The 13,181-nt window shown below is 35.7% G+C and overlaps 1 protein-coding gene across 2 annotated transcripts in view; it reads right to left on the bottom strand.

Moving 5' to 3' along the window:
• Nucleotides 1-13,181, bottom strand: part of LOC132906326 (leukocyte receptor cluster member 8 homolog) — a 93,181-nt gene that overhangs the window by 38,602 nt on the left and 41,398 nt on the right. The window lies entirely within an intron of this gene.

Here is a 13,181-nt window from a genome sequence, read left to right as displayed (position 1 = left end):
TATTTCTTGGAATCATCTTGCATAACTATTGGACTTCGGAACTTTCTAGCTACAATGGTTAACAATGCATCATGATCCTCTGGATAAGAAGATCCTTTGAAAAAATCTAATGAATCACTGGCGCAATTAAGCTCATAATTAGAATGACTGGCTGTTTAGAAGTAGATTCTCGATTGTATCCTCCTGTCCAAGAGACACGTTGACTTTCTCGTGCCTCATCGAAAATGTACTGCATCTATAACTTACATACTTCCTCTTCAACTACAAACTGAAGTATCTCTTCTGACCAGTCAACAGATCGTATCGCCTCGAAGATAGCTGTTTTTCTCTACTCTCTCTCGAACCGCGGAAGCTTTACAATAATGGTTACCTGTATGCACACTTGAAGAATCAGCAGGTTTTATACAGAACAAGGTCTATGTGCGCTTCCATATTCGTTGAAAGCTCCGTTAAACGTTATATTACAGCGAGGTACATGCTATCTCTTAAAATTTATAGACGACTCGGAATTCCTACTTTGTCCCGTTTTAAGAGTTGGGTAACATTTATTGGATTCTCAAGGCCACGTTTTATGAAAATATTTATGAACGGCGCGGAAATAAATTATATCTAAAGAGGGCAATTGTGAATTAATTAGCAAGAGATCGGGTAAAAATTTCCCATGTTTGATTTAACTGTTTACCTTTATCTAGAGTTATGAGAATACATTCCAATTGAAATTTAAGCTTCGTGTATGTCATTCAAACTCTCTGCTGCGTTTTTAGTTATATGTAAATCTTCAAGACTGCACTTATATACTAAATCTTATTCAACGTTTTTCGAAGAAATAAAGAAGATTATTAACGTAGATTTTCTTGTATAATGTTCTCTAATGATTCTAATATCAAGACATAATTTCATTTACAAGAAAAGCAACGTGATTCACGCAGATTTCTAAGAGATTTTAATTAACTCGATTCTAAGGTATATTCCAGAACAACAAAGACGAAATTTTAAATTCATATCAAGATCCTTTCCTGCTTTGATTAGCCAATCTTCGACGTTCGAATAGGTTGCTTTCCCTTGGAAGTATAACAAGACGATATTCTGGTAGGAATAATATTTAACCAACCTGGAATTCGAAGTAGATCACGTGCCCACCATATGAACGAAGAATTTATGTTCTTAAAAATATAAAAATGTCTTAAGTCTCCGCGTAAAATCATATTCAACGAGTCCAAGAAACCTACGATCGTGAGATTTCCATGGCCAGATCAATTTGTGCCAAAGTCGGTACATATTTTCTAACGTACTCTACATTCAATCTCAAATGTAAATGTTTGATAAACGTGCCAGCATCAGGCGAGTTAATATTTGCTCATAGACGAATGTCTTTGCCTTGGATGGAAGTAATCGTGGATTTCTATGAAAAAGAAGAAAAACTTCTATATACATATCCGTGATATACAAGAGGGAGGACCAACGATATATTGTCAATTTGTTTGGCTTTCACTACGATTCGTACTACCGTTCGAACGTTCGTGGCTAATGGTTATTAATCATTAAACGCTCGCGATTAGTCCTGCGGATTTTTATATTTGAATCCCCTTCGAACATTCAATGATATTCTTAATTGCCATGATATAACGATTGCCAGTTGAATTCCGTTAGACTGACGTTTTAAGGTAAATGTATAATTAGAGAAGATTGATAAATTTCATAGACACGCTGGAAATTAAGAAACGAACACCACCTGCTGGATAGAGTTTCGCCTTATTATATTATATAAAACGTAAGCGATAGATCGAATTACTCGACGATTGTTCTTAACAACTTTTTATAATGAGCATACAGGAAAAGAGAAGATACTTTCATCGAAAGTCATTTCTTCGTCGTATTCTTGGTTCGTTATATTTTGTAGGATTTACTTTCATACATTCTCGGTGTCTAAAGCATAAAAATATCATAGATATAGATGCGTTCAACGTTTCTGCGATTGTACAATCGGTGAAAGGAATAGAAACACGTTAATTAATGTATCAATGTATTTTTACGACCCATAGAATTATTCGCTTACATATCCTAGTGCGTAATCGTGCCTTATCGACTTCAAGAAAATAAGTTCATCGTGCATTGCTGCTAACACGTTTGCTTTGAAAAATGAACAAAATTTTTTATGTAATCCCTTCAACGTGCATTCCTCGTGAAATGAAAAAAATGCCCGAACGAATTATATCTAATAATTCTCAGACTATGAATTATTTACTAAGAAATACATTCTACGTTCTATGTTCTTTGGTTCGTGATGACCACGATGACTCGACTAATTCGAACATGTAAATAAAACACATTCTCAACAGGAGATACACGGAAGCAGAGGATTAAAGATGGGCTATCTTCGGGCTATTTCGCGAAAGCACCGCGATAATTCTCCTGAAAATTAATTACGATTCCTCTTAGCACGCGAGGAAATCGATGAGTCACCGTGGCGGCGCGGCACCGCGGCGTTCCTCCAGTAGTCCAGTGGCCGTTTTTAAGGTCGACGTTCTCGCGTTGGTTCGTGATCCGATCGTCAAATGGCACACGCTTGTGATTCGCAATGCTCTCGAGGATCTGTTCATTTATCTTTCTGAATACGCGGCGTGCCGCGATCTCGTTGCCGTGGCACGGTGTTCCGCGATGGCCGCGCATTCGTTTCACCTTTAAGGAATCGCGCACTGACCTCCTGAACTCGATGATCAGAGAGAAAACTCGATAAAACCTGACAGACCAGTTTTAGATTGAAAACTTCGAACTACGTCTTCTACGTGAATCGACGATAATTGGGGCTTTACGTGAACGACGACGAATCTGAGAAAAGCTTGCTCTAAATCTGCCGGATGATCGATCGTTCTCAGTTACGCCGTGAAATTCGTTCGACAAAAAGAGATTGGTTAACGAATTGGTTCTGAATTGGTCCAGTTTTTTCTCTACCTTCGCTTTTACAGCACCATTTGCGGCATGTTAGACAATGACTCATGGAAATATGTGAGATTTCCCTAGCAGCGTAATAAGAAACGACTTGATCGAAATTTAAGTTTTATTTTATTCCGCCGAAATGCTCACGTCTCTTTTGCCTGCAGAGTGCGTTAATATGGCAGAGGTAAAATTCGATCACAATACGACTACAGTTACACAATATCGAAATACAAGGCTGTCGGTTTGTCAAGCTTTACGAATTGATCCTCAAATAGAAGCATGTTATTTTCCACAGCCATAGGGCTGCGTTAAATTAGCCATTCACTTCGTCAACCTCGATCACCGAGACAATAATTTAAGTTCATTACTCATGTCCATCTTTACCTCTTGCCAAGCATTAATATTCACTTGACGTCAAATCATAGAATCGTGTTGGAACCAACTTAATCTCTCTCGCATCGTTTGATCTCCTTTTCTCTTAGAAAGTTCGCTTCCCACCCTTTCTCGATAGGGAATTTTAAACAGGCCATGGATTTGTCAATCAATCGATTTATTAGATCAATTTTGAGTGCAAAAAGAGGGAGCAAAAAAGGAGATAATGCAAAGATTTCATCACCTAAAATGGATATTATGACACGAAGGATGACAAGGCGAATGGTCTATTTACGTCTGTCACGATTATAGCACTGTGCAAGACACTTAGACCACCTACAAAACGGAGATACATATTCTATTTTTATGGATATATATAAATATTTATACAGTATAATTTAATTTATAATTTATTAGAGTATAAAGAAATTATGTTAAAATATATCGTTACTTTTTAAGAAGAATTTGAGATAATTAATATGCTTGCGTTCTGTTGACAGATCCTTTCGAACAACTTGTCAAATTATTTGGTGTTTTCTTTAGTTCCATAATCTTCTCTTCCGTGGTTTGTCCAGTTTTATATCTAATCTAAAAGTCTATTTATTAAAGTAAAGTATTCGTGAAAAAGATTAATGTATTCAGAAAAGCTATAAACAAGTAACGTTATAAAAATTCGTATTTATATGATAGCATATGGAAATATTCTTTAAAAATAGGACTGGTTTCCATTACGAGATCGCTATCGTAAATGGCCTAAAACTTCTACATCGTGTTGAATATCGAGCGATAATAAAACGAGTAGTCTACGCACCCACGAGACATTGCACAATGCTAATGGATCAAGTTCATGCAGTCGTTGAATATAATCGAACCGGCCCCGTTTCGCGTATGCTACTTGTCATACGAACAGGTCCGGGGATCAGGCACACAAATTTCGGGCTTAATAACTGCCAGTCACGCGCCCGTTTCTCTCCGTCACCATATTTCGCACATGTAAATCTTCACTCCGATTTAGCACCTTATGCTTCCTTTAATTTAGTTAGAAATCTAACACGAACTCGAGATCGTGTAAGCTATAAATATAAGCTATAAATATAAGCTATAAATATAAGCTATAAATCTCATTGTATATAGGTAGGTATTATCCGAGACCAAATGTCCGAGGAATGTAGCATGAGTGCGTGAGACTTTTTTCTTTCATTGATATTCTACAATAATATTTTTATCATCAAATCGGTTGTTTCTCGCTTCAGTGCGGAATTCTTACTTTCTTTGTCTTATTTATTATTTTACCACTACTTTGGGTTGTTCGATATACGTGTATGTAACATTATGATACTCGCGTACTGCGAGGCACATGGATGTCCGTTTGTCGGCATCAGGGCGCTAGTATTCCGATGCCTCAGTGTATACTCGCATAGTGGCTACGCTATTTTTTGGTACAGTTGGAATTCGTCGATTCGAGAATTTGGCGCAAAAATTGTTCATTATAAAGATATCTTCTACGAGGTTGAAGAACATGAAGTTTTTCCGAAACTAAAATGTTCTCCTTTGAGTTACGTTTCTGCAATTCTAACGATGATACAACCTATTGTATAGGAAGAATATGGACCGTTTATAATAAAAGTGTCGTAAATTTATTTCTGGAAAAAATATAGAAATTTAGAAACCTATTGTGTTTGTAAATATGTATTTGAGCTACTCATAATCAGATGTCGAGCCGATCAACTTTATTTTTAAGTAATTTTTCAAGAACTAAACAGCTAATCTTGATAGAATTGTTAAATTTCCCTTCTACTCTTCCATTTATACTTTGAAAGACTTCCACCAATATTAATTATACTATATTTTATATTAATAAAGGAATACAGTGAACCTGTTCCCGACACGTGGCAACTGCGAATGTTTATGTATTTACATAAAATTCAAATACGCAAAAATATATAGAATGCATACAATATTCTGAAATATGTAAAATATTCAAAGTAGAGCATTTGTTACAGTTTTTAATAGGTGAAACGAATTTCTATCTAAATTTAATCTTTTTAGTCGTGCCTGTAAGAATGTAAATTTGCATAAAAATCCACAATCTAGCGACAAGAAATTAGCATCCCAAATAGAGCATAAACTAGTATGCATATGTTCTCACTGAAAATTTCTAATTGTAACAGTAATTTCATGATATTGGCACATTTTCACTTGGATTAATATCGCGCGATTGGCATCCCCTTGTGGATGGTAGCCTTGAGAATCGAAGGAAAGCACGTTTGTCGTCGATAATTTTATCCTGTTCGCGTAACAAATATCTCCGTGAACGCAGACCAAATATTATGTTAAAACCAGTTCGCCGTGGTTACTCAAGGGAACCTGCTTGCCCCGGATTGTCCGTGAGTCTGTCTGTCCGAAGGAAAAAATCGAATCGATTTGCATATCGAGTACGAAGTAGCATGTACCGATCTCTCCTTCGCAATTTCATGTTTTATAGCACCTTCGCTATAATCTTTCATATTAGAATCTTTCTGCGATATTCCAACTTGCTCGATCGCTTGTTTCTGTCTTCATCGTTATCAGTGATTAATTAGATACTCCTCGAAATGAAATCGACCATCATGATAATCTTTCAACCATTTCACTGTGAACGGCCATTTATTCGCCTGTTCTCGCTTATTTCACTAAAATTTCTGATCACGTTCTTAACTTGTTCTGTTAAGATTACGATAAATATAGTGTGCTTACTACTTGACAACACAATTGCGAAACGATCGAATCTACCTTTTTAAGTATTTTTTCTGATTTTTTTTTAAAATACCAATTCCTCGCTCATTGAGTTTGATGATTGAACAATGGATATAGCAACCTGTATAATCTAATTATGTTTGTTAGGTATTATTACTGGCAGAAATTAAGTGATCGGGAACCGTGGATTACCTCTTTAATGATTCTATTGATGAAGTATAACGTAACATTTCCTCAAGCAAGTCAAACAACATCTTCGTGAACAGCTGAAGAAGCAATCCCCTGTTATATCGCTTAGGGCGAGCACACTGCGTACAAGTAAATTACGGTAAGAGGTTGCTGGTTGATCCTCTTATCGAGTGATTGCCAGTATTCCAACCGTTACATCGTAGTGTTTGCTGTTTTATGTTCTTTACCTTTATTACTTCTATGCCAGTCTAGATATTTTACTTGTATCTATTACCAGAGAGAAAGCTTCAGGGTATTTAATATGTTTCCAAACCATTGAACATACCGAAATATATATAATACATATATTCGTTTATAATTCTGAAACAGTAAAATAATTCCTTTTGCTGAGAAAATATCGTTTTAGAGAAGTAAAATAATTTACAATAAAATACAGAAAAATTTCTATCCAATTTGGATCTAGGTTTATTTTTATTTTACAGTTGTTTGACGACAATGAACGATTTCATACTCAAACTTCAGATTCTTAAAAACTTTAAAATTCGATGAAAAATCATAATATATTTTGTAGATGTACGCACGATTTTATAGGAAAATCTGTTTCGTGCCAATCCGTTTATTCGCTATGGTATTAATAATATCGATTCTACTAAATTTTCTTCAATCGTGAACCTATCAAATTTCCAATATCGCTGTGCAATATATACACGTACATTCACAGAGCAGGGAAAGACATAAAAAGAGAATGCAAAAGAAAGAAGGAAGAATTAATCGCCCGAGAGGAATATTAATGGCTGTCCATCGAAAGTTTGGTGACAGTCGACAGACAAATTATACCAATCCAGCGAGACAAGTTCACTTTCCACTCTCCTTGTACAGCGATTTAAACGAAACAAAAGCTTGACAGTCGATATATCAAATCTATCGATCTATTCTCCTATAGTACTAGATACTTGCAGTATAATTTGTAACAAGGAGAGATCTAATCGATTTCTGTGGCGATTCACTTTCCATGATCGCTTGAAATTATTTTACTTCCTCGATTCATTGACAGTGGAAGCTCGTGTACCGATCTAATATATATATGTTAAGTATTCCTTTTCTATCCGTTTTCACGCTAACCGGCCGACGACTTTCATTGAAACGCGGCAACGAGTCCGACGCGACGTGTCGAGAAGCTAATGTCAGAGCCCCGTTAATCACATGTTGTGCAACATGGTAAATCGGTATCGCGCCCAGTGACCGCCGCCCCGTACTTTTTCTTTGCTTTACACTTCAATAAATGTCAGCAATAAAGAGAAGTGGTAGTACGATGCCCACCTTTTTATGTACGAAGCAGATGGGCAGCTAATAGAAGCCATTCTAATTTTTCTAACGCTTGTTTAGTGAATGAAAGAGGAAGTTGAACAACGTAACTTTACGGAGATACGGTGTTAGATCGGTAAATAAACGGAGGAATTTTAGAAGCAAAAACGGGAGATTCCTTTTCTATACGATCATATTTATTAGAATTGTAGATTTGCGAACCTTTTGATTTTGATGGGATTCGTAGAAATTAACATTTCTTTTCTATCGAATGGTATGTGATGGAGATACTAATAAAATTCAAAGGAGGCATCATTTAAAGATATGTCATTCCTGAACGAATACTGTATAGTATTTTATTTCCAGATTCATAAATTTTACTAATTCGAAGGATTTGTAAAAGATTAGAATGCTTTCTATACGACCACGTGTTCTTCGATTACTACCTAAAACTGATATTCCTCGAACATTATACCACTATCTCTAATTATTATCGCCTTATTTCTAGAATTGTAAAGATTCGGATATTTTCTATCCAACCTTATTCTTTGCTCCATTATCTGCGCTCACTATTACTTTATTTTCAGCTCCGTTAAGTTCTCAATTTAAAAGAAATTTTACTACCTACTTGAAAATATTATCTATGGTCTATCTAACAGATACTCTAAATCAAAGAGAGCCGATCAAATTATCAAACTGTATTCCGTTCGTTATAATTAGCATCTTTTTCTTATAATTCGATCTGAACGATCAAAGCCTCGGATAATTTATGACCGATGACTTTCACCGCAAAAACTCGGCGTCGAGGAACTGTCGCGCTATAAAAAGCGTTTATACTCGGCACGGTTCTTCGATATCGTAATTTAGTGACCGAAGCTTATTAGCACGTGGTTAAGTCACGCATCGCATTCTCTGGTGCATATTTTCTCTCAGGAAACAGGTTCACCGTTCTCTTCCGTATGGAGAACAGAGAAGATGCCTGTACATGCTATGCAGCCACGTTTGACCTCGGATTATAATCTCCTTTGAGAAAGATCCACGCACGTTGGATCTGGCACCCAGAAGACGAAGAGCTGCGAGGACACAGACAACTAGCAAGAAATGACGACTCTAGCACGAATTTTATTACAGATTCCGTTTGCTAAACCAGAAAGATAGCGGCTTGCTGAAAGATTAGAATGAAATACACTCCTCGGAATCTCATAAATGTCCCAAGGTATATAAAGAAAATTGATTTTTCTTTTGGTTTACATTTTTGTCTGAAACTTTGGAACTCCTACCTGACTCGATGCGAAAACCGTATTTTGAATATCAGTTGTCGGATCTATCTTATCATTACTCTTATTAATTTTCTTATTAATTTTCTTACTCTTTCGTTATTCGCGTCTTTTCCGAGGAGAATATTTGCAGAGAAATTTTCTTAGCCTCTGACTGCAGAGAGGAATCCGAATCTTTATTGCATTATCACAATATAAATTTACAAGTTGTAAGATTTAAGAGCCGTTAATTATAAAAAAAAAGATATTTATATTAGCATTGATATTGTGTGATACAGTGGTTTAAGAATTTCATATCTACGTGTTTTATGGTAATGACAGAAATACGAACAACGGAGGCCTTTTCCACAATAGAGCTAATGTTATCAGTGACAATTTACAAATTACGAGTTATTAATATTCATAAATTCTCTTACGTAAGTAGCAGTAATAATTTTGGTGATTAAAGAAATAAAATTTTGCAAACAAATTTTACAAATTACAAGTCATTTGATCGTATTGGGTTTATTAGACGAGAAACTACAGAATTGTAAATGAGAAATAAGTAGCCTACAACTCGCAATTTGTCAATTCACAAATATCATTAGTTGATAAATTGTTGTGTAAGAGAGCCGTATAATTAAGAGTTACATTTCAATTTCAATTAATTAAATCTGGATTTTGATCTCGTTTCTGGAACTTTAAGTGAACTGGACATGATATTAGCAGCAAAAACAGAAATAAAGTAATATGCGATAAACATAGAAGTTTTTGCTAATTCTTCTGAATTATAGTGCGGTAATCAGGTCGGTACAGGAAAGATTTATTCGTTAGGGAAGAATTATGCTCGGGAAAAAGCGTCGAACCGTGAAATAAATCATCGATAACCAGGAAGAATATTTATCGCGATTAATAAACGCGTTTACTTCTACTCTCTATTCTGTACCTTTAAGTAGGGTCGTATCATCAATTAAGTTAGCCTGGGCGGCACGTGAATTGGGTTAAGAACAGCTCCATGAAGAAACGAACTTTCCTACGTAGCCGATCGTAATTTGTTTCACGAACAGAACCGGCAACTTTTTATCAATCGATTTGCCTCGAAGCACGCAGGAAAGCTCGGACCATGTAGAAGAGAACGTTCACGTCGCTGGTTGTCCATGATAATATTGGGTCAAACGATCTTATAAGTCACCACGCGAAGTCACTGTTTCCCATGCTTGATTTTATGTGACTTCAAAGAACGAGAAATCGTACAGAAAAAGATATTGCACAGCCCTAACATGGACAGGAATATGCGATCCTCTTGTATCCACGACATCACTTATTCCCCAAGAGTGCATGACTTCAACGAGATAATCTTACCATCTGCCCGAGAAGACTGGAGTAATTTTATTGTATACGTTACAAATCATACTGGTTTGCGTATAAGTAAGAACTTCCTTTAATTCGTCATCGAATGACTGGTTTACTCGAAAAATGTTCAAAGAGCTGTATATTGTCGCGTGTAACACGCATACCTTCGAGTCGTTAATGCCACTACTAGTCGGATAAGATTGGCGTATTTTTTGTAATAAAATTATGCAAATTAGAAATGACTTGGAATTATTCTAGTAAGATGCAGAAAACTTTCATTACTTTGCAATGTCATTTGCATACTCAGCTTATTCAACAGCTCTAGCAGTTTCAGGGATATCAAACGATTTTAATGAGATAATTTTCTCGAAGGGAAAGAAGAAGAAGAAGAAGCAGAAGATTGATGTATTCTTGCCAACAAAGTAGCGTAAAACGTAAATGATTCTGCGATGGTCGAGAAATTCATTTAACGTGTTTCTCTCGTACAGTTAATTTATTTCGCTCACAACTAATTTTTATTTAGAAGTGTTAGAAGAAATATATATTTCGAGTAAACTACATGTACGAACGCGTCACTTTGACGAGAAAAATAAAACATAGCGGCATATATATCTTTTATAAATTTCTGCACTGAAGCTTTCTCTAATTTATAATTTCATTTACATGCCGGATATATTTCAACAACGTCTAATAAACGTACTTTTCCCAGTAATTCTTACAATTTTGATAATTCTTCGTATTTAATTATTCGTTAACACACCTTTTACTCGTGTTTTATCAGCGAATAAGCAAAAATTTCAGTTACCACCAGCTACGGTGTACAGTGTTGGAGCCGGATGTCGTCTAACCTTGACGTAACCAAAATTTATGAGCAAAAAAAAGTCGATGTCGTTCATTCTGTCCGCGATGAGATCACAGTGATTTTATTTCATTATCGACCAGGATCAGGCTAAAAATATGCATTAAATACTTATTACTAAACCAATCAACCGAACCACTTCTTCATGATCATCGTCAACCAGGGACAACTAATCGTCTGATAATGATCTAGTTACCATTAACGTGCGCTAATCGCTTTATGGTCATTGCATGGAGCCGGTTTCATTCTTTCTCGTTATAACATTTCAATAATAGGTCATAAATTTCTGACAGTTTATTCTAGCTAACATCGAATACTAAAAGACATTCCTTCAGCATAATTTATAATAAAGTGAAGATCATTTTATATTTTAGAGGTCTGAACGAAATTCTTGCGAGGAGATCGTTGTATATCTACGAGACTTGTTCACCTTTTTCAAGATATAATTGCGATCATTTTACATATTGGAAACATAAACGAGTGCATATCGACGAGAGAAATATCGCAGTTCCGCAAGATTTGTTCAGCTTTTTAAGATAATATTACGATTACATATTTTATTACATGTTTAGAAATCTAAACGAATACAGGGAATATAGAGTGTTTATGAGTTTCGTTCACCTTCTAATACGAATTCTGATAGTCAAGATTGTATTAATATCGTGACTAAACTTCGCATGAATAGTTCCTTAACACTTAATGATAGTATTTAGCAATACAGATACCGTTTCATTAAACGAGTAAGTTCTATATATCGACAGTATCAAACGTTCCAATAAAAACTAAACTTAATTATAACAAGCTGAAAATAACAGAATAAAACAGCTCTGTTTAAATAGCGAGGTAGATTTCTCGATTGTTACGTATTTTCTTAATTGAATACTCAGAAAAATGAAGTGATTGCCAAGAGTGGTAGAAAAATGGTGGCTAAATGCAATTTTCCTGCTGCATAATGGACGTTATAGAAGACAGAGAAGATTGAACAATTCCAACTTCTGACACACTTAGGCAACAAATTAAGAAATGAATCGAGCAACGATAGACACCAATTACAGATGCAATTAACATCAAAATGGAATGTCGAGGTTCGGCGGGGTGCACTTCGAGAGGACGAGAAGCAAGTTGCTGACTTTCCATCGTCTGTCGCGTAAAACCGTCTCGTCCCCATGACTCAAAATGTCAAGGTGTTCCCAGAGTGAAAGGACACTCGTATTTATGCCCTTTTTTCGCCACGATTTACCACCACGGAATAATTAATAAATTATTTCCGCCAGCAGCCGGCTGCTCTTCACCCATAACGAATTGATTGCCACTACCAGCTATTGTTCAATCAATATAGCCTGTCACCAATTTTACTACCAATCAGAAAAGTATTCCAACATTTGTTTTTCCTTTGTCCTCATTTTGATTAAAATACTAGTTTGATAAATCATAAAATATCCACATGAATGTTTGTGGAATTAAGGAATCCTTGTCGTCCTCTCCATTTCATTAAAATAATTTTAAGCGTCGAAGGTTTCGAGTGCTTGTATTTCCATGGTCAAAAATTGTACAAAGAATGAACCATTGTACCTTATGAGTGAATCTTGAATATCGGATTTAATTCGAATTTATAAATATACAGGATGAGTTATCTACGAGTTTAAGCTGAAATATTTTCGATACTTTGTTAATTACATCGAGAAATGTTTTAGATGAAAGTTGAATGTTTTGAGGGGATCATATTTTGCTGTTATTATCTTCTACGTAAGTGGGTGCGTAAAGGTTACTTAAGATCTTCAATCTTTTTTTTAAGTGGAATCATACACTTTGTTATACTTTAATCGGTGCAGCTCAAAAATCTCTATAAAAAATGATTAATCTACTGGCGTCAAAAATTTTCATTTTTGCAAATCTGGCTTATCCGACCAATTGCAGTAACAACGGCACTTTCATCCAACTTCGTGTAGCTGTTTTACCAAATTGCACTGGACAAGATGTCCCGGACGCATTCGGTGGCTAATTAAACGTAAACGCGTCGACCGTTTAATGTTCACGATTCAAGGTGTAATAGAGCCACTTGATAAATGTGATGTTCCTAGAAGATCGTAAGATCGTAAAGATCATCGTCCAGTTTCCTAGAGCACACTCATGCGAGTTAATTGTTTCAGGCTATTAAGACCTCTGTTTTATTG

The sequence above is a fragment of the Bombus pascuorum genome, chromosome 4, assembly GCF_905332965.1.
Source record: "Bombus pascuorum chromosome 4, iyBomPasc1.1, whole genome shotgun sequence".
NCBI classification, from domain to species: Eukaryota; Metazoa; Arthropoda; class Insecta; order Hymenoptera; family Apidae; genus Bombus; species Bombus pascuorum.
This window is presented reverse-complemented; position numbering and strand designations above follow the sequence as displayed.